The 26,848-nt window shown below is 52.4% G+C and overlaps 1 protein-coding gene across 1 annotated transcript in view; it reads left to right on the forward strand.

Moving 5' to 3' along the window:
- Positions 1–26,848, forward strand: part of LOC138467288 (uncharacterized) — a 5,113,521-nt gene that overhangs the window by 1,791,255 nt on the left and 3,295,418 nt on the right. The gene's annotated exons all lie outside the window — the stretch shown is intronic.

Genomic DNA, 26,848 nt, shown 5'->3' on the forward strand with positions numbered 1-26,848 from the left:
TAGGTTCAGTCCTGGCGCCTGTGGCGCCAGGCTCATATGGGACATCAGTCCTGGCGCCATAGGCGCCAGGCTCATAGGTGCACACTTACCTGAAGCAGACCATGCTGCAAGAAGATCCAAGCCCATGTGAGGCCTGGAAGGGACTACTTTACCTTAGGGACTATTTTGTTACTCGGGTGTGGTCGGGGAGGAATACCTACCTGGGACTACTTTTTAGGCTATTTAAACCACGCCCGAAGAGCAGCACACGCTTCGCATTATTCTGCATCCAGCAGCGTAACGCTCACCGTGCCAGCAGCAGCATCCAGCCTTCTGCCACGCCTGCCTCGAACCTGGAGCACCTAGAAAGAAGGAAAGAAGCAAAGGTTAGAACAAGATTATTACCTGATTTCTCACCTGATTCCGGATTCATCGCATCTTCAAACCAGAGGAAAGACTAGTTTTTAAACGCGTCGTATCGCCAGCAGCAGCGCCGCGCCAAACTCACTGTTCCACGCAGCATCTCTTCGATCCGGCGCTGTCTCCATCTTTACATCGCCGAATCCCAGCACCTAAGGGGGACAAGAAACAACAAGGTGAGCAGAGACAACAGACAGAGACAATCTCTTTAGCCACCATATGGTTACCTGATTTTTACCGCCGGAGGTATAATTCATCAGCACGCCACATCTTCTTATGCCGCACCTGTAAGATAGGGAGAAAGCAGCAAGTTTAACCCTTGGCATTATTTACCGGACAGTGTTGGGTAACACAGACTTTTACCGGAGCGCTTTCAGCTGTCAATCAAAGCTGCAAGATAAAAGAGGAATTGGAAAGGAGTGAATTCCAGACATTTTGAACTCTTACGAACTATATAGTTACGGCTCTTCGCCAGGATCTTTTGGAGTCAGGATTCGTCTACAACTCTTCCAATACCTTCAAGCCAGTGAAGTAACTGGTCATCAACGCACCCCTGCATGCTTCGCAGGATGGAGGGCGCATCCTTCAAGAATATAAGGTGAGATTGCTGAGAGGGCGTTTCAGAGGTGATTAGTGGGGAGGACAGTGGGGGTGCTATCACTTAAATCCACAAGTGGCTAAATCCATCTCTCCACTTGTAGGAAAATATTTCTACGGGCCAAGCAGACAAGATTAGGAGGGCAGATCCAGTCAGTCATCGCTGCACTACGCATCACGTCGGTGGAGGCCGCAGCAGTCCGGGTCCGACCGACTCCCCTGTGGGAGCCAGGTGAGCATAACAGTTCATGCCAATGTTTGACCAGAGCTTGACCAGCCTTCAAGTTATCACTTGCCTCTGCCATCATGTGTGACATTCTCCTCCGGAGACCTATCACATAGTCTGTCACTCTGACTGGCTTGGAGGAAGGAGCACTCTCCAACCCCTCCTTAATCAGGGCCAATGGAGCTCTGACTGGATGGCCATAAATAAGTTCGAAGGGACTGAGTCCTACTCCCTCCTGAGGGACTTCTCTATAAACAAAGAGAAGGCATGGCAGTAGAAGGTCCCACTTTCTCTTAAGGGGTTCTTCTAAAGCACCTATCATACTCTTCATAGTTCTGTTAAACCTCTCCACCAACCCATTGGTTTGGTGATGGTAGGCAGTTGAGAACTTGTAGGTGACTCCACAGATTTTCCACATGGCTTGCATGTAGTGGGACATAAAATGTGATCCCCTGTCATATATCACCTTCTTAGGAAAACCTACTCTGGTAAAAATACCAAGTCGGGCCTTAGCCACTGCCGGAGCCGTAACAGTCCTCATAGGTATGGTTTCAGGAAATTTAGTGGCATGGTCCACTACAACCAGGATAAACCTGTTGCCTGAAGATGTGGGAGGGTCAAGAGGACAAACAATGTCAATCCCAACCCTCTCAAAAGGATCTCCCACCACTGGGAGAGGCACAAAGGGTGCCAGATTCTTGGCTCCACTCTTGCCAGAGGTTTGGCAAGTGTGGCAGCTCCTGCAGAATTTGTCTATTTCTGAGCCCATGTTAGGCCAGTAGGAGTAAAGAGAGAGCCTTTCCTTGGTCTTCTTAAAACTTAAGTGACCAGCCAAAGGTATCTCGTGGGCTAACTGCATAAACTGGAGTCGGTTCACTAGAGGTACTACACGTTTTTTGCAGTCCCCAGTGGTTGACTCAGTCGGTTCACTGTAGAAGATGCCATCTTCCCAGTGCAACCTATACTTCCCAGGCTCAGTCCCATTGAGCTGAGAAGCTGCCTGTAGGCGAAGACCTTCCAAGGTAGGACACTCTCTTTGTCCCTTGCTGAAATCTACCCTGTTCGGCCCACCTTCTGCCAGTAAATACTGCAGCTCAAGATGGTCAACAGGGTCAAGATCCCCTACCAGAGTAAGATCTTCTTCTAGATCTGATTCCTCAGTATCTAGCTGAACCATACAGGGTTGAACCTCACACTCAGCCTCAGCTGGTGGAGGAGTCACAGATGTGACTTTGGACAGTCTAGGAGATGTCCTTCTTGGCACAGGGGTGCTTGCTGGTTTATTTCTGGCAGACTTGGGTTTCCCCTTTGTCTCTTTCTGACCTGTAATAGCAGTAATTAAGTCCTGTGGACTTGGGGGGATAGTTTCCTCTATCATGTCTCCAGGAGAGCCTCTCAAGGTTCTCTCCCTCGCAGACCTTGTGAGCTCCTGCTTCCTTCTGCGGAGGGTCTCGGGGTACTGGACACAACCCCAAGAGTTTTAAGGTCATTACCCAGCAGGACCCTTCCAGGTACGTTATTCTGCACAATTACAGGTATTCTGACAGTCATGTCATTACACTGGATGAGAGCTGGTAACTGGGGAACCATTTGCACAGGGCCTCCAGCTAACTTGTTTAGGTGTTTGGGTGCCTTAGCAACATCCTCTACCTTGAAAAAACATTCATCAACCACAGTTATGCTGGCTCCAGTGTCTCTGATGGCAGGGGTTTTCTGACCATTCACAAGAACACTATCTTTATAATACTCTTTAGTATTATCTGGGATTGAGTTATAGACATCTAAGTTCTGTTGTTCCCAAAGATCCAAGGACACTAAAGAAACACTAGCTGAGACTCTCATGGGCTCATCAGCTAGTAACTGAAAGTTTCCACTGGCCATAGATATTTCATCCACCTGGGAGAAGGCTAAGGAGACAGTGTTGACCCCTGAAGGTTTACCCTTACATCTGGGATCTCCTTTCACATGGTCTGGTCAGGTAGCCCACAAACAAAGCATTTTCCAAATGCTCTCTGGAATGGGGGTTTGTTCCTTTCCTCCATCTGGTTTGGGACCAGAGGGTATACTAGCCCGATTCGGTTTCCCTTGTGGCTTACCCTGGTTATGTTTGGGGCCCTCTTTTGGATTGGAATTAGTGGAATTCTCTTTGTTGTCTTTCTTTGGCTGCTTTCCCTCATCCTTTTTCTGAGTTACCCCAGAATCCTTGTCAGTAGCCCTATTGGCAACCCACAAGTCAGCAGCCTTAGCTAGCTTCTTAGGATCTATCTCCTTTAAATCAGCCAAGTGCTGTCTGAGCTCAGGGGAGCAGACATCAAAAATAGACTCCAACATTACAAGATTCCTCAAACCTTCTTAAGTGTTCACTTTGTAACCCTTAACCCAACCATCTAAGTTTTTCAAACATTCACACACCCAGGTAGCCCAAGGGGTACCATCATGCTTTTTGAGGGTTCTAAACCTCTTAAGATACTGGGAATGGGTCTTCCCAAATCTAGCTATTAATGCTAGCTTCAAAAACTCATAATTCTTTTTATCCTCCTCCCCAACTCCATTACAGCATCACTTGCAACAGGGGGGGGGGCTAGAGAAAAGCCAGGGAATCACCTGATTCCCTGAGATATCCTGAATCCCATGAGTGTACTCAAACATTGCTAACCAATCCAACACATCAAGTTTAGTCTCATACATACCAATAATTTCCTTTGGCATACGAGGTCTCTTAGGGCTGGAAGACCTAGAAGACTCTGGGAGAGAAGCATTTTCTACAGACAATTTCTTCATCTCTAGCTCATGATTCAGCTCCATTTCTCTGAGCCTTAACTCTTGGTGCTTCATGGCAGTTTGTGCATTGATAAGTTTCATTTCCAATTCAAGTCTAATTTTCTCAAGTGCAATAAACTCAGGAGTAAGTGTAGGAGTGTTAGGGAGAATTCTCTGTTTAGGCTGAATTTCCTAACCTAGTGAGTCCCCCAGCAGCTTTGCTGGATTTCTGGAGTTTGTTTTTTCTCCTGCCAAGAGTGAGACTCTTTTTCTCCCACTCTTGGACATGATTTATGGTGTTCCTTTGAATGTTAATGTGTTTTATGGGCTATGGGGTCCTTTACTCCATAGGGTCTCATGTGTTTTTTCTATATGTGTTACACAGCACCCTCCGTGCAGTAAAACCGGGGTGTCATAGTGACCCCCCACCATAGACTCCATACCCTGGGACTGATTACTGTCTCCCAGGGCATGTAAAGTCACCATTGGCTTTACTAGTCCCAAATTACTAACAGAACCAGTACAAACCATCATATTGTGGGCGTACTGGTAGGGGCAATTCGATTGCCCCTGGGTCTCTTATTCGAGGGGGCACTGTCCCGTCCCCCCTCGTCAAGTTTTGGCTGGTGGCAGTGGATACTACTTTTTATATTCAACCGCGAATATATCTCTATGGGATTTTCCCATTGTTCGAGGCTAATACTTTTTAACATAGCCTCGGACATACCGCCGGGTAATTTATTTAATATTAATCCCCCGGTTGGTATTTTCTGCCAGAACTCTGTTTTAAAATGGCGTTTGTGTTCGCCTCTGTAACTTCAAACCAAAGGTCGAGCCCTTTGTTCTACTTTTTGGCGGGCTTCTCCACAGAAGCCTCCAAAAGTGGTGCCACTCTGTCTGTGTACCACAGGGGATGTGGGAGGGGGTTTAGGCACCCTGGACTGAGTTACCTTGGTAACTCAAGTCGCACTCTTGTGTGATTGGCCCAAGTGGTGAGCCGACCTGAAAATCCGACGAGGGAGAAGCTGAGCCGACCTGCTACGACAACACCACCGGTGGAGCCCTGCTGAATCGACTCACCACTTCCCAACGACAGAGGAGATCTCCCTGCTGGAGAGTCTTTTTCCCCTGACTGGTGGGCACAACCAGTTTACCTTCTTTTCTCGCATCCCAGGACGTCTTGTGGTCGAATTGCCCATGCCAAGCACCCCGGCAACCGGATTGCCACTTACCACTGGACCACGAATAAAAGGACCGCTCCTTTTAATTGAGAACTCCGCGGCTGGTTTCTTCCCTGGCAGTGCAACGGACTCCTGCTTTCCTCCCCGACGAGATCCTCTCTTCCTCCGGACGAAGCACCGACTTGCACCCGCTGCCAGGAACAACTGCCCCCGCTGGAGCCTTCTCACCATTTTAAGGTATCCTGTCCGCCAGGCCTCCCTTTCTAAAGATTGCTACAAGGTAATAATAATCCCTTAACCTTCTGGATTGGGCTGGCCGCCTTGACCATCTAACTGGTCCCTTTCTTTTGGTCCAACTCTTTCTGAACCTTGTGCAAGACTTTTGGGCACTTTCAACCGTGTGACCTTGGACACATTTCGACCGGAGCCTCTTAAAGTCGGTACGGCCTTGTTAACTTTGACTTTACGGTTTTAACCTGCCTTCTTCTCCTACTGTGTTCTTCCGAAAGTGTTGGGATCTGTTTCTATCTTTGCTCTGCCTTTCTCTCCCTTGTAAACCGATTGATTGGAGTGCCTTCTTCGTTAAGCGCTCACCGCTGTCTGAAAATAAGTGTTGCTTTACTTAAGACTTGTCTAACTAATCGTTGAAGGGAGTGTATATCTTAGTGACCGTGTTTTTGAACTGCTTGATGTTAGTGCCGGTGTGTTTTACTAGATGTGGTTTTAAATAAATAATTATTTCTCCAGCATGGGGTCTGGCATGGATTCACATGCTCATGAATATTCCCCGTCGTCAGGCTGGGAATCCTCGGTAAAGAAAAAACCAGTATCAGTTTCGTTTCTGATCTGTCTTTCGTAGTAATAACCAATCACTGGTCTCTGTGTCATACTGACCACAGCCAATGACTGCCCTCTACCTAAGCACCGCCTCTGGCAGCCATCTTCAGATTTTTACCGCACGTTCATGTGTTGGGATCCTCGTGCTATTGCTCTCGAGCGTTAGTGCTATTTTTTCACGTTTTTTCTCAAAAACTTCGTTTTTTCGGTCAAAAGAGCCTCAAGCTCCACCGACTCTCCATCCGATCAACGGGGACCCGTGTCGGATTCGTCTGCGCCCCTCAAGGGTGAAGATTTCGTCAAGCTACGCTTTTGGAGGACTCCAGAAGCTTCTCAGGCCCGGACATGGCCCAGGAGAAAGGAAGCTCGACGCCCGGAAAGCTGTTCAGGATCTGCCCTGGATGCCAGCTGCAGAACGTCTTTAAGGAGGACGAACACTCCTTTTGTCTCTACTGCTTACATGAGGACAAGACGCACGTGGAGAAGGACTGTGCGTTTTGCGGCAATATGTCGGAGCGGACCATGAAGGACCGCCATCAACGTCTCGCCAACTGGCTGGAAGGGAAGAGCCCGTCAGGCGAGAAGAAGAGGAAGAAATCCAAACGGTCTTCTAAGACCTTTGAGGACGCCCCGGCGACGGGGGTCCAACACAAGGCCAAGCACCGCGAGTCCGCTGGCACCGGGAGCGCCGAACGGTCGGGCTCTACGGGCGCCAGGCAGGGCGCACCCTCCCCGGCACCTTCAGCCACGAGCCAACGCTCTGGGTCGAGTAAGAGGAAGGGCGAGCACCCGGCGAAGCTCCTGGAGAGGCCCCGGTCGAGCTCGAAGGCCCCATCGGAAGGGGAGCGAGGCAGTGTCCCCCCCCTCAAGGATAAGGCGGTGAGCGCACCTAAGGTGGTGAAGGCCTTAATCCATCCGGCCAAGCCCTCTATCGATACTGTCGCGGCGGCCCTGGCTCAGCCTGTGGAGGCTACACCAGTGGTGGCGACCTCGGGGCTCAGAGTCTCCCTGCCACCTCGGAGGGAGTCCTCTTTTGTGCCCATCGATAGGACCCCCGTGAAATCCCCGGCGGGGAAGAAAAAGGGGGGGCAGGGCGTCGTCGTAGATTCGGCCTCAACCTCGGAGGAAGAGCTGATCGAGGTCTTAAGCCACGGCCTTGGCGTGGAAGAAGACCGGCCCGTCGGGATGGATCCCGACGCAGGTGACGACGACATCGTCGAGGGTGCCGACGGGGCCCCTTATCGCCCGTCGGATTCCCCACTGCCAGCGCCGCAAGACAACTCGGCGGCCTTTTTGTTGGCTATACAGTCCTTATGCTCAGAGATAAGGACGAGACTACCGTTGCCGACGGAGGAACCTCTCCCGTCGGGGGATCCTGAACCAGGACCTTCTGGTGTTCCCCCGCCCAAGAAAAGAAGGATTCACCCTCCACCTCCTTTTCAGCCGTCGCGCCCCGTCCAGCCCTCCTCCCCGTCCACCCGAGGGGATGATACGGGGACTGACACGGCAGCGATGGGTACGGACGACGAGGTATACGACGAGGATCTACCGTCGTCACCTCCCACCAGGGCTTCTCCGCCCGACGAGATTGGATCGTTCCACTCCATGATCGCCAGGGCATCCGAGCTTTTCCAACTCTGCCCTGAGGAGAAGAAAAAGGAAGGATTCCTTTATCAACGGCGCGAGGCCAAGAGGAAGACGGTCCTCGCGGTGCCTCTACTGGACGACATTTGGGATGAGGGCCTCGCCCTCCTCAAGAACCCTTCCACGACGCCAGCTAGAAGAGACCGGTACGAGAAGAAGTACCGGGTCCCGGACGCGGCCCCCCTGTGCCTCCGGGCGCAGCCTACCCCGGACTCCGTCGTCTCCGCGGCGGCCAGGAAGAAAGCGGGGGGGGTGCGGCCTCCACATCGACTTCCCCACCGGACGGCGAGGGAAAGAAATTGGACGCTATGGGACGCAGGGTCATCTCGTCTGCAGCGACGACGATTAAAGCGGCCAACGCCTTGGCTATCGTGGCCCGCTACGACAGGGAGCTATGGTACAAACTGGCTCCCCTGCTGGACTTCCTACCGGACGACAAGAGGGCGGATGCCCTGGAGATCCTACAGGAAGGTGAGGTGGCGTCGGACCACGCCATCACTATTGCGACGGACATCGCCGGCACTGGGTTTCGCCAGTTGGGCAACGGCGTGTGCCTTAGGCGGCGTGGATGGCTCAAGGCTACGGACTTCCGTCAAGACGTACAGACCAGAGTCCTGGACATGCCGTTCGATGGGAACAACCTGTTTGGGAAAACAGTGGACGATTCCCTTCAGGCCATTAAAGCGGACACTGAGACGGCCCGGGCCCTTGGGGTTCTGCAGCAACGACGGACGCCCTTTCGGAGCAGCGGAGGCAAGGGCGCCTCCAAAGGTTCCGGCGGCGGTTTCTCCACCTACCGTCAAGCGGCCCGCTCGTCGTCTCAGGAGGCCTACAGAGGACGAGGCAAGTCTGGCAGACCCCGCCGTCGCCGCCAAGGAGGTCAAGGCGGCAAAGCCTCGTCGAAACAGGATTGAACCGGCCGTGGGGTCGGGCCCCCACCGAAGCACCCCGGTGGGAGACCGGCTGGCGAGCTTCGTCAGCGTGTGGGAGTCCATCTCCACCGACCGTTGGGTGCTGGACGCCTTAGCCCGGGGCCACGCGCTCGAGTTTCAAAGAAGGTGCCCGCGCGTCCCCCCCGTGGCCAGGAAAGAGCTTCACGTCCCTCAGCTTCTCCTGGAGGTAAAGGCGATGCTCAGGAAGGGCGCCATCGAACTCGTCCCAAAGAGGCTTCGGGGCTCCGGAGTTTACTCGAGATACTTCCTCGTGAGGAAGAAGACGGGAGGATGGCGCCCCATCCTAGACCTGCGACGTCTGAACAAGTTCATCAAGGCGCAGAAGTTCCGGATGGTCACCCTCCAGCACGTCCTGGGTCAGCTGGAGGAAGGAGACTTCCTGTCGTCGTTGGATTTGGAGGATGCCTACTTCCATATTCCCATCCTAAAGGGGCACCGAAAATTCCTCAGGTTTGTGGTCCAAGGGCGTCACTACCAGTTCAAAGCCCTCCCCTTCGGACTACGGTCGGCACCCAGGGTATTCACCAAGTGCCTTGCACTGGTGGCGGCGCAGCTGCGCCGCGAGGGGATCCACGTCTACCCCTACCTGGACGACTGGCTCATCCGAGCCAAGACGAGGGAGCTCGCCGTGGAGCACACGGCAAGGACCGTCCAACTTCTCACGGACCTGGGATTCTCCGTGAACTACGCCAAGTCCCACCTGGTACCCGCGCAAAACGCACTGTTTCTGGGAGCGAAGCTCGACACAGTGTCCCTTCTGGCCTCCCCGTCGGAGGAAAGGACCAGGTCCATCCTGGGCAAGGTACAGCGGATGTTGGTTTCCGACGCGGCCAAGGTGAGGTCCATCAAGTCCCTCCTCGGAATGATGTCTTCTTGCATCTACCTCATTCCCATGTGCAGGCTCCGGATGCGCCCGTTGCAGGAGTTCCTAGACGCGCGCTGGATCCAAACGACGGGCGGCTTCGAGGAGAGGATCACACTCGACGAGAGTTTCCGCCGAGCGGTCCGGTGGTGGGGCAACCGCGCGCATCTGACGGCGGGCATGGACTTCCAGACCCCAGACCACCAGGAGACAGTGACCACGGATGCCTCCCTGGAAGGGTGGGGAGCGCACACCGAAAATCTGCACGCGAGAGGCCTTTGGCTCCCGACGGAGAAGTCCCTCCATATCAACGTCCTGGAGCTCCGTGCAGTGTTCTGGGCCCTCAGGTCCTTCCTTCCGTCCCTCAAGGGCAAGGTGGTGAGGATCTTCACCGACAACACCACCACCATGTTTTACATCAGGAAACAGGGCGGAACCAGGTCCCCAGCACTGTCCAAGGAGGCGCAGGACCTGTGGCATTGGGCCGTCGCCCAAAGGATGTTTCTGGTGCCGTTTCATCTGGCAGGGATAAAAAACACCATCGCCGACTCACTCAGCAGGGAGCTGCGCTCGTGCCACGAGTGGGAACTACGGCAGGATCTAGTGGATCGCCTCTTCCAACGGTGGGGCACACCCCAGATCGACCTGTTCGCGACGGCGACGAACTCCAAGTGCCGGAGGTTCGCCAGCAGGTTTCCCCAGGCGAGGAGCATGGGCGATGCTTTCTCGTTCCCCTGGGAGGGCCTGTTCCTCTACGCGTTCCCTCCTTTGCCACTGCTAATCCGGCTCGTCAACCAGCTCAAGAGGTCACGGTGCAGGATGATCCTCGTCGCACCTGCGTGGCCGAGGCAGATATGATTCCCGGACCTTCTGGACTTGTCAGCGTCCCCGCCAATCAAGCTGCCGGTGGACGCGGATCTACTCTCCAGGGAAGGAGGCGCCATCCTCCACCATGACCCGAAATCGCTAAACTTGCAGGCCTGGCTCCTGCAGCGCTAGAGTTTGGAGGATACGACATACCGGCCGACTGCAGAGAGGTTCTTGCAAAGGCCAGGGCGTCCTCGACTCTTAAATGCTACGGACACAAATGGAAGAGGTTTTCTGTCTGGTGCCACGCACAGAAGATTAGCCCTCTACGGATTACGGCTCCCCAGGTACTGCCGTACCTGCTGACGCTGGCCAAAGCTGGACTGGCACACGCGTCCATCAAGATTCATCTTGCTGCGATCTCCCGATACACCAGAACCACGGGCCGGACGTCCTTGTGGTCTCATCGTCTGGTGAAAGAGTTCATGAAGGGACTGTTCAGATCGTTCCCGCCGGTGAAGGCTCCGGCCCCGGCGTGGGAGCTCAACGTGGTGCTGACCAAGCTCATGGGACCTCCGTTCGAGCCTCTGCACTCGGCCCCGTTGAAGTTTCTGTCGTGGAAAACAGCGTTTCTTGTGGCCATCACCTCCGCACGACAGGTGGGAGAGATCCAGGCCCTTTCCTGCAAGGCCCCGTACTTGACTTTTCACGACATGAGGGTAGTGCTCAGGACGCACCCCTCCTTCATGCCCAAGGTACCGTCGGACTTCCATCTCAACGAACCCTTGGTGTTGCCTGTGTTCTTCCCGTCGCCTTCGTCGCCGGCTGAGAGGACTTTGCACTCGCTGGATGTGGCTAGAGCGCTGAAGTTCTACGTGGACCGCACAAAGTGTTTTCGGAAGACGTCACAACTCTTTGTGAACTTTGGACCTGTCAATCAGGGGAAGGCTCTCTCGAAGGCTTCCATTTCCAGATGGCTCTCCGGCTGTATCATGTACTGTCATCGGTTGGCAAACCGACCACTGCCTGGCCGTCCGAGAGCCCATTCCACCAGAGCGATCGCAGCTACCACGGCGTTCCTTTCTGGTGTGCCCCTGCTGGACATATGCAGGGCTGCTACGTGGAGGTCGACGCACACCTTCACGAAATTCTACTGCGTCGATCGGGATTCCAGGGAGGAGTCCAGGGTCGGCCAAGCAGTGCTGCGCAACCTGTTCGCCTGAGGTGAGCCTGGTGAGGAGGTAAGATGCTTAATGTTGAGTTTGATGTACTGCTTAATGTTGAGCCTTTGCCACCTCCCGTGGTTGTGCATGTGTGTACTGCTATGTATTCTTTATTCATGAGCATGTGAATCCATGCCAGACCCCATGCTGGAGAAGGAACAAGTTACTTACCTGTAACTGTTGTTCTCCAGCATGGGTCTGGCATGGATTCACATGCGAACCCTCCCTCCTACCCCTCTGCGGCTCTTCACTTGGTCATACTGCCACTTCACGTGCTTCCAAATCTGAAGATGCCTGCCAGAGGCGGTGCTTAGGTAGAGGGCAGTCATTGGCTGTGGTCAGTATGACGCAGAGACCAGTGATTGGTTATTACTACGAAAGACAGATCAGAAACGAAACTGATACTGGTTTTTTCTTTACCGAGGATTCCCAGCCTGACGACGGGGAATATTCATGAGCATGTGAATCCATGCCAGACCCATGCTGGAGAACAACAGTTACAGGTAAGTAACTTGTTCCATCTCTTTCACACCAAGCTCTGGTCAGTGTTTGCTTGTTCTACTGTGTTCTTTTGACCTATTGTGAATACTCTGTATACTGCCTAACTCTTCTTTAGAGAAGTCTGACTGCTCAGCCACAGCTACCAGGTAAATCTGGGTGGTACAGACTGCTACCAATTGGGTTTACTGCCAACCACCTGTAGTCCTAAATCTTTTGCAGTGGTCCCAGAGGGAAGGGCACAGGTTTCTGCCTAACAAGGACCTGTGGAGGTCCCTGTGGACAGAGGTTGTGCTTTCTGAGCAGGCAAAGGAGCTGTAGGGTTTCCTAACAAGGACTCATCTACTTCTTAAAAATAATTAACACTCTCAGAATCAGAAACATCAGTATATATATTTGCTGGAGGGTAGACCCTTTTGACCCACTCTCCAGACTTTGTTTTCCTATTAACTTTGCTATCAATTCAGATTTCTTTCCTTTACCAGAGAGACTCCTCTCCGTACACATCGTTCTCAAAACCTCAGCCGTGTAGTTCAAAAGACCCTCTTTAGTGTAGCTTTCCATATTTGCCATGATTTCTTAGTTAAATGGAATTAGTGGTGTTAGCCTTGTGGTTAGTTGAACCCAAGCAACAGCAGCACTCTAAGTGTAATCACGCTACTTCCAAATCCTCACCGCACCAGTGTTAGGCAGAATCCTGTGCAGTGCCGTTAGGGACCACTACACACAATTAAGACTACAGGTGGCAATACAAGTTTTACCTTTGGCACAAGCCTGTACTACTATGTTAAAGTGGTAGCAGTAGCGGAGCAGCCAGGCTTATCTCAAGAGTATATGAGCAGTAGCAGAAATTACACAAAGGGACCACAATTACTGTGACTCAAGCAAACACTAACTCAAGATTTCAGGTAAAAAATAGAAGTATATTTATTTTAAACCATTTGTTATAAACACAACACTTCTATTAATTCAAAAACCACACGTAAAATACACTATCACTAACCAATTCACTTTTTACGGTATACTTCAAGGTAAGTACCCTGTGTTTTAGCGGACCGGTGTTGCGAAACAAAAGACGTTACCGGGAATACACTTGCGATCACTTTTTGACAGTAATGACAGTTCGGTCTTACTAAAGAAAGGCGTATCCCCGGCAAGAAATGTTACCGGGGCAAAAACACACTTGCCACCTGAGATACCCAGAGAGAGTTGGGGGCAAAAATCATAGGCAATACTTTTGTCAAGGCAGACAGAACCAGACAACACTCTTAGACAGAAATTCAAAAGTCAGTAGGCCGGAGCCAGTGTCAAGCGGAACCGGGTTCCTGTTGTCGAGGATCACACAGTCGGATAGTTCACGATTCAACGTAGCCAGGAGTACTTAGATATTGTCAACAGAGGAAGCTAATGTTATTAGAAGGAGGGAAGACAAGGGCAAGCCTTGGAGGCGAAGAAAAGGGCTAATCTTTTTTTAGCCTAAAAAAGGGCACCCTAATTCCTTAAGCAGAACACAGTACCTTATTCAATGAAGAAGCTGGTGCCACAGCAGTTGTTCCTGGCAGTTTTCCTGCAGACCCTCGGTTCCTGGAGCTTCGATCCGAAGGAGGACATCTGGAGGGGTCTGCACCACACAGGGATGAAACCGGCAGCAGCGACGGTGAATAAATGGTGCGCTCCTTAAAAACAGGAGAGGCTCTTCAGTTGGCTATCCGGACCACTACAGCAGTGTGCAGCGATTTCAACCACGAACAGGGTCCTCTGGCTGTAGAAGATGAGCTGGTTATCCCCACCGAGCTCAAGGGAAGAAGACTCCGGACTGGATCTTCTCTGGTCGTCGAAGGGTAGATAGCTCAGGACTGCAGCAGGGCTTCACCGGGACGGGATAGTTGCAGCAGTCGACTTCTTCTCTGCTTCTCTTCGGTTCATTGTAGTTCCAGTGGCGACTCTGCCCTCTAGCCCAAGAGACCTGCCTTTTATGCGAAAATCCCCCATTCACACAGCCTGGCTGTCAATCACGCAGCAGGGGGTTGTCCGGCAGGGACAACCAATTCAGCCAATCATGGCAAAGTGCGACTTGGGTTTCCTAGGATACCCTGTGCAGGGGGTGACTACACCCCTTCCTCACATTTAGCCCACCTAGACACCCAGGCGCCTAGAGGAGGGCTTCTTGATAGAAGCCCGCCAAAAGACAGTGAACAACGACGGCAAACCTGGTTTGCCGCGCAAAGTAAAACACAAGACAGACTTTAACAAAATGAAATGGCGAATAACCCCAACCGGAGCCAAAAGATAAAGTATTTGGTCAAGCGGGTTTAAGTTCGAGGCTAATGTAAAAGCCTAAAACAATACCACGTTTATATAGTATAATCGCTGTAGAAATGTTAGGGTAGATACCACTACCACCAGCCAAGACTAAATGTTAAAAGAGCAAAACATCCTCTAGGAGGTACAGATAAAAAGGGCTAAGGATTAACCCTTTCCAGTACTCCATGTAAAATGGGGTGTACTGGATCTGTGGTTAAATGACTAAGTAAAGTTAATGGCAACTTTACCCTTTTCTGGGGGATAGTAGTCAGCCTCAGAAACAGAGTTGGTGGGAAGTCTAAAAGACAACCCTGTGTCACTGCACTGAAGGTGCTGTGTAACACACAAAAGAAGGGAGCTACTGAAGTGGTGTACTCCAGTGTCCACAATCACAAAACAGATGAAATACACATGGCAAAACACAAGTAAGAGTGGGAAAAAAGGGTACAGTCTTACCAAGTGGAAAAATAAACTCCAGAAGTCCAGCAAAGCTGCTGAGGGACTCACTAGGTAAGGGAAATTAGCCATTAAATGAGAATTCTCCCTAACAAGCACCTACATGATGACGCCAATACGGAACTCCACCACACCACCCCAGGTAAAATACAACGCAGCCCATATTGCAACCAGGGGCATAGTGGAGCGCACATTCGGAGTGCTCAAGTCACGTTTCCTCTCCCTTGACAGCTCTGGTGGACAGCTACTATATACATCCCCAGTAATGTGCAGGATCATTATGGCAGCATGTGTCCTGCACAACATTGCAACACGGCGGGGCGTATCGCTGGACATGGTGGTGCCCCACAGCCCCAACCACACGCACGGTCACTGCGCATGGGAGGGCAAAGGGCATGTGGCAAGGCAGCCCGTACCCAGCTTGTGGCTTAATTTTTCACCTAAAATCCCAACCTTGCGGAGTGCACACAGGCCTGGCACATCCCAGGTCACTATCGATGATGACAAATGGACAGTCAACTGTCACAACCTTACGACCCTGAGCATGTGTCCTTGGAAGAGCTACATTGTGTGCATCCCTAGCTACTTAAATACAAACTATCCCGTGTGACCAAAAGGCACAAATGCACGGTGCATTATCCACCACCCCCATGCATACCAGCACATCCAAACCCTGGTATGTTACCTAAACACTCAAACTCCATGTCACCCGCCCGACACACCATGCCATGGCATGCAATGTGAAAACTCCAAAATAAGTGCACAACACATGACACAACTGACACAAAGTCCACCGTGACAAATGGAAACAAGCCAAAGACAATTCCCTTTGACACGTAATCTGATAAAATGACTGACCAATAATGTCCGCCCTATACTAAAAGGACGTAAATGCATGCCACCAAAGGTTCGAACACCCAAAGTTTGAACCTCTGGTGGCATGCATTTCAGGTAATTAAAAAATCAAAAAAACAAAATGTGGGTGCTGCGGGGGTGTCACCGGCAAATCCCTGCTCACTACACTACACAGTATAGTGAGGGAGGGTTGCGGGGTGGATACCCCTGCCCAAAAAAAGTAAATAAAAAGGAGCCTATGGCACCAGTTCCCGATCACAGAAGTGAAAGGGAACAGGCGCTGCAACGACACAGCATGTCTCAGAAGGTAAGTAGGGTGTGTGCTGGGGTATGTTGGGGTGGTGTTGGGGGTGGGTGTGGGGGTGTGTTGTGTGTGTGTTATGGGTGTGGGTGGTGGTGTGGGATTGTAGGGGTATTCAATGCATGTTTTCATGGGAAATGTATGAACCTTCAGTGTTACGTACATTTCTCATTAGAACTTCTCCGTCACAGACTTCTCTGCGACCCAAAAACCACGCCAATCCCCTGACACATCAAAAGCAAACCCAACACAGGACTATCTATTCACCAGCCTAACATATCATGAACACAGGACCCAACAGTGACAATGTCAGACAGTGACCAATCACTATAGCACAAGTGTCTCAATGTGACATTGCCACCACCCGGCCCCCTTCCAACTTGAGTGTGTCTCTGACAGCTAAAGGGGGCATGCTACTGCATACAGCATGAAGTGCATCAACAGTGTAGACATGAAAGGCAATACATGAATAAGCAACATGAAAACATGCACATTTAACAATATACAAACCAAAATGCAGGCCAACCATGCACTGGAGAACCCATCATGAATCCCCACTAGGGGTGTTTACACAGGTTGGACTTCACACTGGCCACAGATATGATGGAAGCCCAATGCCACTGTGTAAATTACTGTCACACAGTACCATCCTTGGGAGCCCGTGGAAAGGGGCAGCAGGAGTGGCATATGTGTCCGGACCCCAAGCCACAAACACCAACATAAGACAAGTCTGTATGGGCCCAGCCGGAACACACAGTGGATGCCTTTGGCTGCCACACAAAGCCACACACTGTCACATGAATGCACAATAGACCAAAAAAGGAAAAATAAAATAAAAATGCCCATGGTCGACCAGGGGGAGGGGGGCACCAAGGAGGGAGGAGGTTTAGGGTGCACCTCAACACCCACATGCGTTGATGTTGAGCTAAAAATCCTCCATGGACTAATGTTCTGCACGGCTAGGCCATAGTGAGAGAATCATCATCGCTGTCGTCACCCTCTGGTTGAATATCAGGAGGTGTGCGTGGTAAAGGTGCCTACCCATGCATAGCCTCGGCATGCCCCTCCATGGCAGCAAGCATGCAGGTCTGGTAAGCCTGCTCCTGCAGGAAGATGGCACAGAGGTCCACATGCAGCACCTCACCTATAGCACGGAGTTCCTCCTGCAAGGTCTCACGTGACAGTCGGACCTCCTCACGGCTTGTGTAGAGGAGGTCCCAAATAAAGCCTGCACTCCAGTCGCCCATTTTGAAGTACCAGGAACGTTCACACCAAAATATGTGACATATGATGAGCAGAGAAATTAGCAGAGAGCCGCAGTAGGGCTCTGCCCAGTACCTATTAAGAGAGCAACACCTATTGAAGTACCGATACCAAGAAAACCATGGACAGTAAGGTATCCATTAAGGAAAGCTTACCAGCAAATGAGACGAAATGAAGATTGCCTAAGTACAGTCCCGGAGGAAACCAAAAAGGACTCAATGGAAGACGAATGGTGACGAATGGTGACATCGCGAGGACCCGGACTGACGTACAAATAGAAGAAATGACAACCCAAGAATGACACTCAGAGACGAAACGCCATGAATAAGGATATCATGAACCTAAAAGGGGAGAACGATGTTAAAATACAAAGAAGCTTAAACTGTAAACATAATGAAGGTATTCAACCAGCTAACACCTGTACATGTGCTTGGAACCAAAAGAAAGCTAAGAAAACAATACGGCTTGCAATTCTAAGTAGAAGAATAGTGCGGCAAGCACCATTATACATAATCTACCTCAAAACAAAGCACAGTATTATAAGTGTTATTCCACTTTGCAAATGAAGCAGAATCAACCCAGGTTACTAAAGGCCGAATGAGCAGAGATTCATATTCTAGCAAAACTGGAAGAGACGGCTGAATCGAAACTCGGCAGATGCTACTCGCGCCAGGAGAGCCAAGATCATACCAATAGAAGGAATGAACAGTAGCTACATACAATTGAAACTTAAGAACAGAATATCCTGTCTCTGAAAGGTCAGGATAAGGAGGCGTAGGCAGGTGACAAGCTGAATAAGAATCAAATGCACAAATTGAGAGAACCTAGACAAATTCATGGTGTGGGAAGCACGTGACCAGCCGAGCGAGGAGAAGCACGGGTTCACACCTACGCTTGGCATCTGCCCAGGCAGAGATATCAGAACTTTCCCAGACAGAAGATGCAGTTTCGAGGCCAACCACAGTAAAATAATTGACACATAGTTGCTGAAGCAATGATTGATTGTAACCTTAATTGGAGAAAGGCCGGGTAACTAGGGGGCACCCTGCACCTGGCTGACCATTCTGCGTGCTGCTAAGCAAAGTGGAAATGTATGCATGGGGTTGGTGCCAACCCAATGACAATGGACCACATAATGTAGGGTCCTATAGTTAGTAGAACCAATGGGACGTCGTATTTTTAGTGACGTCTACAGTAGTCATCTTTGAAGGAAGGGCTTAGACGGCCACCTGACAGTGTTTACCCAATCCCCTCACTCTGTTACCATATGCAGATATAGGACCTATATTAAAGTTACCTTTTCCTAACCAATAGAATTGCATGTTAACATTTGAGTGTTGTAAGTCAATTATGACTAGTTTTCAGTATAAATGCTATTTTTATTAAGTTCATTGGAGTTGAAGCGAGAAGGACGATCGCATCACTGCTGATTTCCATGACTCCCCGTTTTTTGTACTTATCATTAAACAGACTCCCTTTGCCAAACCATTGAGTTGTCCTTATTGATTGATGTTGGAGTAATACATCTGCATCCCCATCCATCTCAAGGGTGCAGCTATCTCGTCTTAAAGTACTTCGGAGCAAATTCCGGCTCCATGGGCCGGCCGGGGGTCTCCGGATTACACTTGCATGGAGTTCAGAGCCGAGATGGTGTGTTCCAGCTGCTCCATCCCTGTTCCGCCCGTGTACCCTGGCTTATCAAAAGTGTAGCCAGAGTAGTTCTGAGGGAGATGTTCTCTTCCCTCAGGGCTTCCCTGTGGGCCTCTGCCTCAGCAGCAATGGCTGTGCGCAGAGCCTCCAGTTCAGCCTGTCGGTCCCTGTAGGCGGCCAACGTGTCCAGCCTGTGTGAACGGCACGTGGTCCACGTTGCCTGCTTCTTGAGCTCCACCTGCCTTTCAGGGGGGAGAATGGAATCAGCCACACGTGCCACGCCCTGAACCATCATCTCACATGATGCCCCCTGTTGCTGTGCAATGGATTACATTGAAATCTCCCACACAGTGTTCCCCGGTGGTGCACGGCCACCGTGTTGCCGGACAGCACACCTGTTGGGCCCAAGGAGACCTGGTCCTTGCTGCGTTGGCGCTGCCTGTGACCGCAGGGCTGCATTCCTCCGTTGATCTGCTTCCCCAGGAACAGGAGCATGGCTCTGCATCCGTAACCTCCACAGGCGGACATACCAACACTGACTGGCCCCTTGAGGGGTATACCCCCACTGCAGGTGTATCGGGCAGAACAGCATCCACTGCAGAATCACTGATCTTTGACGGCATGGATGGATCGATATCCGATTCGGCATCAGAGGCACAGAGATCCTCAGAGGTGTACCCAGAGCCAGCCCTTGACAGGATGATCTAGAGCACCAATGGATGTGCATGGGCTACCACACCACTCCCTCCACTGGTGCCTGGTTGGTGCTCTGAACCCTCCGCCCTCTCTGCCATTTCCTCCTCCTCCTCTGCTCCCAGTGCCTCATCACCTGCAAAAAAACAAAAGAACACATGAGCACACATGTCAACAGCATATACCACATATATAGGCATCACAATGTTGACAGCCAACATATGAAGCAGCCATGTCACACATGACACAAACTCCGGCATGCACGCAGTGGCAATGAAATGGAAGGGGACCCTGATAGCAGACAAGGATGTATGTCAAATGTGAAGCCAAAACATGTACTGCATGTTGCATAGCACGTGCATCACACCCAAGCTTCTGCCTGTCATAGACCTTACACAAAAATGACAGATGCCAACAAACAGATGTCATGTAGCATAGCCATGAACTGTCAACCAGCCCCAGATGGAAGTTAAAGAGTACTGTCCGTGACACATGTAAAATGCATGTCACCATACTGTACATGCAAATCACTACGACAAAAAGGACACATGTGTCACAGGATGCAACAATGCTAGTGTGTTGAAATACAGTGAAGGAAGGCACATGAATACATGAATGCTAGGTCACTTTGACAACATCACACAAGTGAATAGGCATGTAGAAGGGTGAAACAGGGCTCAGAAGTGTGTGGGTGCAGTGCAGTACATGTGTACGCCTCAACCATCAATATAATCACAAATGCAGTAATGTCAATGTCATGTCATGATGGCAGCGTAAGGGCAAGTGCAGTCATCATGTGCAAAGTGTTGTCAGTGGGTTGCAGGGATACAGTAACCACCCTCCCCCCAAGTTCAGTGGGAAGCAGTGCATGGCTCAGAATGGTGGATCAGAGTACTGTGTTGTAGCAGACAGTGTGGGCATGTGTCAATTGCAACATCTCAGTCATCTGAGACTACAGCAGATGAGAGTAGCACAGAAAGGACAACACATGAGGAATCCTCGCATTTCACCCAGACACAGAGAAGACACATTACCAGTTGCATAGAGGCAGGGAGGCTGTACCAGAGGGAGGCTTCCGCTTGACACAGACGAGGACACCCCAAAAAGGGCCGTGATGAGGAACTGACCCTGAGTGACCATGAGAGGGATGACCAAATACCATGAGACGGATGAAATACCGGAGATGTAGTAGAATGAATAGCATGACACTGACCCATAGGGGCTTGCTGGGAATGCACATGGTCCATGAATTAACACTCATGTCCACTGTGAGCCTGTGCCATTTGCACCGTCCGAGTGAGACACCCTGCATCAAGGACAAAGGATGTACCACACAGTACAGGTCTGGCAGAGTTGCAGAGGGAAGTGTGTATATCCACAGATATTGGAAACAGGCTGTTGCAGTATTCCAACATGGGAATCACCAGTACCATGGAGACAGTGATCTGCTGGGGGATAGAGAGGTAAGGAAGCATGCCCCTGAGGAGGACCAGCTTGCAGGGTGACCTCACAGAGACGTCAGTCATGTGACGACATAGGCCGAGTGTACAGTGGAAGATCATCACAGGCTATCCACAAACATGTCTGGGAGCAAGAACATGGACTAGAGAGGCTGCCAAGTGATTGGCATGTAAGGAGGGTGCAGGTGTGGTGATGAGGATTGCCTCCGTGTGCAGCACATGGCCTGTATGCAGACTGCATCACAACATGCACGTATCAGTCAAGCATCGCATGGGTCACACATGGCAGTCATGGCTACATAGCCTGAACTGGCAGTCAATCACAACACATCACCCAAGTAAAATACATATGGGCTGGACACACACGCATCAACACTCACCGGACATTGCATCATAATCCAGCATATCTCCCACTCCTTGGATTTGACCCTCATTGATGAACCCTGCAGCAATCTCCTCATGCGTAGTGAGTTCATCGTCCACTGGTGCTGGCCCACTGCCAGTCAACAGTGTAGAGGTGTAATTAGAAGCCTGCTTGTTTTTTGCTCGGCGTCGGAGGTCAGACCAATGCTTACAGCAATCATCAGCTGTGTGCTTCTCAAATCCCATTGCGTCGACACGTTCCGCGATGCACTGCCAGTGGACCTTACGCTGGGCAGGCATAGTTTTGCACCCTGCTGTCACCAGCATTTCGTGGTCGTGTCCCGACACGTAGCCCACAAGTGCGTCCAGTTACACTTCATTGAAACTCTTCTTCCTTGACGTGCCGGAGGCCTGAGCCATGTCTGGGGTCCTAGCCTCTTGCGCAGGAACACGCTTCCTCCTCTTGGTATTTGGTGCGGACCCTGAGTGGCTTCTGCCCCTCAGGTCAGTAGGGGCAGGAGCGCAGGTGGACTGGCCAATGTTAGCAGGCAATGGCAAGACAACGGAAGGTCTGACTGGAGGCATTGGCTGCTGGGTGCTGTCACTAGGACCCAGCGCCACGACTGCCTCTTTGCCAAGGGCCGTGACCAAAACAGTCCTAGCTGGCTGACTCACAGCCGGGGTGGTGTTGGCTGCATCTGCCCCTGCAGCTTCCACCACCTGGCTGCTCGGGGAAGCAGATGTCATCACTGCCCCAGATACACGTGGCTTGGTCACAGCAACCTTACCCACACGTGCCTTCGCCTTCCTGACCTGGAAATCTGCCTGGGAGTCATCCTGTGACAATGCAGCCCGTGCTGGCTGACCCCGAGCCTGGGTGGTGGTAGCCGCAGCTGCACCTGCAGCTTCCACAACCTGGGGGCCCTTGACAGCAGATGACACTGCCTGTCGGTCAGACGGGCGCTGGGGATGACTGCAGCAGCTGCATCTCCCTGACCCGTTTGGGGGGCGGTGGCAATGCTGTCCTGTGCAATTGGGTTTTAGGGGGCAGAGAACGTGATGGTAAACGTACCCTTGTGCTCCTGCGAGGCTGTCTGTGACCGCTGGGGAAAAATGACGGGTCACGCAACGCTCAGGCATCCCAAAAACAAAAAAAGTGCACGCGACCCCTCGGTGGCCTACGTGCATGGAATTAACGTCCTGCAGTACCCCGTGGCACCCTGGAACACCGAAAATGCATACGTGTGGAACAGGCAGGCTACTCTGACCTCAAAAATGGGGTACGCGACACACAGGGGCAACCACAGTGGGGGAAAAAAGCATGCGTGACTCACCGGCTGCCTTGAATAAAGAAGAAAAACACACATGCGTAGGCAACTCACCTGCCAAAACAAGAAGTATGAACTGCAACCGTAGTGAAAATATTGCGTGTGAACCCACAAAAGAGCAGATTATCACGCGTCGGTCCCCACGAAAAGCACGTACAGCGAAATGGATGTCCTATGCGGACCTTTAACCCGTACTGAAAGGCAACACCCACGCACGTCACATAACTTACATGCTAATGGCCTTTCCTCGGATTCCATGCTAATGCGCTGTTTCTGCACGTGCGGAGTCACTCTGGATCAGACTGGCCACGTGAAAACACACGGAAGACCATGTCATTTTCGTGCCCCCTACACCCAAGCTGCCTTCTACGAGCCATCTGGTGCTGCCAGCCCACTCAGTGGGCCTGCTGCCTATGTACCCTGCAATTTCGTGCCTGCATAGAAGCCATTGCCAGTGATCCTGTTGCTGAGACCACCTCTGCTTACACAGAAGACTCCCGACTGCTGTTTCAACGCTCTAAAGCCCAGCCCCAGGACCCAGTTGCCCCACCCACACCTGCCTCGGGGGTTGCCATGTCAGACCAAGCAACATCTGGGGCAAGTGGCAATGCGTGGAACATGCAGGCTACTCTGACCTCGAAAATGGGGTATGCGACACACACGGGCAACCACAGTGGGAAAAAAAGCATGCGCGACTCACCGTCTGCCTTGAATAAAGAAGAAAAACACACATGCGTAGGCAACTCTCCTGCCAAAACAAGAAGTATGAACTGCAACCGTAGTGAAGATATTGCGTGTGAACCCAAAAAAGAGCAGAATATCACGCTTCAGTCCCCACGAAAAGCACATACAGCGGAATGGTGTCCTACGTGGACCTTTAACCCATACTGAACGGCAACGCCCACGCACATCACGTAACTTATGCGCTTACGTGCTAATGGCCTTTCCTCAGATTCCACGCTAACACGCTGTTTTGCACGTGCGGAGTCACTCTGGATCAGACCGGCCACGCAAAAACCCACGGAAGACCACGCTCCTGCCCACCTAGCCATTTTCCTGCACCCTACGCCCAAGCTGCCTCCTACGAGCCATCTGCTGCTGCCAGCCCACTCAGTGTGCCTGCTGCCTATGTGCCCTGCAATTTGGTGCCTGCACAGAAGCCATTGCCAGTGATCCTGTTGCTGAGACCACCTCTGCTTACACAGAAGACTCCCGACTGCTGTTCCATCGCTCCACAGCCGAGCTCCAGGACGAGTTGCCCACCCACACCTGCCTCGGGGGTTGCCATGTCAGGCCAAGCAACATCTGGGGCAAGTGGCAACCCCCCGACAGAGAGACAGAGGGCTGCCATCTTCACTCCCAACGAAGTTGGCATCCTGGTGGAGCAAGTCCTGAGGGCATTATGATGCCCTCTTCCCTGGACCATCGCGACTCGACAATGAAGGATGGAGTAGGATATGGGTGGACATCGTGGGTGCCATCAACGCAGAAGGGGTGGCACCCCACTACTTCAAACATGTCCTGAAATGCTGGGAGGACTTCAGGTCCAGGACCCTCAGCAAGGCCCGGCGCCTCATTGCGGCTGGTGATGGAGTGGGGCGCGGGGGCCGAAAGAGCAACAATGAAATGAGAGTCCTGAAGCGTATACGCCCAGCGCTGCACACCCAGGTCCTAGAGTTGCAGCCCCGTCCGGGGTCGAGTAGTAAGTGTCCATGGGTTCTTGTCCAGTGTAGTGCATGTTGAGGTGTGGCTGGAGTGTGCACCTTGGCCTCATGTCTGCATGTCACATGTACGGATGTCTGTGTGCATGTCCGTGACATTGCTGCATGCGAGTCCAGTCAAGCGTGTTCCACATCAATGGCGTCTGTGTTGCAATGCATGATGTGCACCAGCATGTGATGACGCACACATGTTTGCGTGCCTGTGTCTGGACTTGGCCATGCGAGGGGCGTGAGACATGGATGCTTATGTCACCTTCATGGACATGCATGGTGTACATGTGCGTGTGTCTGAGTAGTGAGTGTGTGACTGGCCAACACCATGGATGCATGACACATGACTGATGCGGGCCAGTTGTCCATGAGTGCACTGTGACGGGAGGTCTACATGGCCTGATGCATGACTGTCCGGTGATGTGTTTGCATGTGATGTGCATGTACCATGATGCATGTGAGGTTCAGCCCATCTTCTGATGTTCCCGCAATGCCTTGGACATGGACGCGAATGTCTATTGCACGTGACATGCTTGTTTGTGCATGTGTGTTGCTTGCACTGACCAGTGTGTTGTGGAGGGTGATGATGGTAATGACGTTTGACAGTGCCACTCATGTGCATTTGCTTTGTGTCTAGTAGACATTTGTTCGGTGCACTGATACTCGTGTTCAATGTCTCTCTACCAACAGCAGCGATGGAGGAAGAGGGCAGAGACGGCGCTGTGGAGCAACATGGCGGGAATGCCTACATCGGGAGTGAAGAGACAGGTGCCACGGCCGCAAGAAAGGCCATAGCTGCTGAGGGGAGGCCCTAGAAGGTAAAATTGGACGTGGGCTCCCCAGCAGCGGGTGGGACGGGTGAGCCCCGACAGGGGCAATCAAATGCGAAATAGGGCTCGGAGTCATCCAGGTTGGTGGTGGACGAGGAGGTGGAGGAGGCCGCATCAGAACAGCACATGGGGCCTGGAGGGGGTGATGCCACATGTGCAATTGTTGCAGTCCAGGGGCAGGAGGCAGCGCAGGTCACCGCGGAGGGGCCTGTGCCTAATCCTGTCCCTGATCCTGCAACTGCATCAGTGTGCACCTGCAGGCATGCCTCAGTCCAGGCCGTTCCACAGGTAGAGGAGGAGTCCACGTCAACTGACCTTCCTCTACCTGCGTACCAGGCAACCCATGACAGGATTGAGCCCGTGCTAGTCAGTGTCTCGATACGCACAACCGTCATTCGTGATGACGTGCGTGGTTCCTGGCGGGACCATACACGTCATCATGAAGAGGTCTGTCGCAATCTGAACCGGCTAGCACAGCTCATTGTCGCGTGTTTGCTACATGTGCTGGGCCCTGCTGTGACCCCCTCCTCCTCTTCCTCCACTATGCGCCAGTCGTCCTCCCTGCCATCTTCCGGCTCAGATGCCACCAGGGTCCCCTGTGGATCTGTCCCAGCCACCGCGGCCAGTCTGGTGGAGATCACATCCCTGCCACAGTCAGGAGTCGGAAGTTCAGCAGAGGTGGTCACCCAAGCAACAAGACCACTGGCAATGGAAGTTGTGCAGGTGCCTTCCAGCAGGGCACGTGTACGACTGCAGCCCACACCACAAGGGAACCCCCAACACCCGTGCCCATGCCCCGCAGGCAGCCCACACCACAAGGGACCCCTCAACACTCGTACCCATGCCCTGCATGCAGCCCACACCACAGGGGACCCCCCTACACCCATGACCATGCCCTGCCGGCAGCCCATCAACCGTGACCATACCTCGCAGGCAGGCCACACCACAAGGGACCCCACAAAACCTATGACCATGCCCTGCAGGCAGCCCACAGCACAGGGGACCCCCCCTACACCCGTTCTCATATCCTGCAGGCAGCCCACACCACAAGGGACCCCACAACACCTATGACCATGCCCTGCAGGCAGCCCACAGCACAGGGGACCCCCCCTACACCCGTTCTCATGCCCTGCAGGCAGCCCACACCACAAGGGACCCCCCAACACCCATGATCATGCCCCGCAGGCAGACCACTCCACAGGGGACCCCCCCCTACACCCGTGGCCATGCCCCGCAGGCAGCCCACACCACAAGGGCCCCCCAACACCCATGACCATGCCCCACAGGCAGCCAACACCACAGGGGACCCCCCTATACCTGTGGCCATGCCCCACAGGCAGCCCACACCACAAGGGACCCCTCAACACCCATGACCATGCCCCGCAGGCAGCCCATCACCCGTGACCATACCCCGTAGGCAGCCCACACCACAGGGGAACCCACAACACCCATGACCATGCCCCGCAGGCAGCCCACAACACAGGGGAACCCCCTACACCCGTGCCCCACAGGCAGCCCACACCACAAGAGACCCCCAACACCCATAGCCATGCCCCACAGGCAGCTCACACCACAGAGGACCTCCTACACCCCTGGCCATGCCCTGCAGGCAGCCCACACCACATGGGACCCCCCAACACCCGTCA

This window comes from Ambystoma mexicanum, chromosome 4q (genome assembly GCF_040938575.1).
Source record: "Ambystoma mexicanum isolate Mex_15411 chromosome 4q, UKY_AmexF1_1, whole genome shotgun sequence".
NCBI lineage: Eukaryota > Metazoa > Chordata > Amphibia > Caudata > Ambystomatidae > Ambystoma > Ambystoma mexicanum.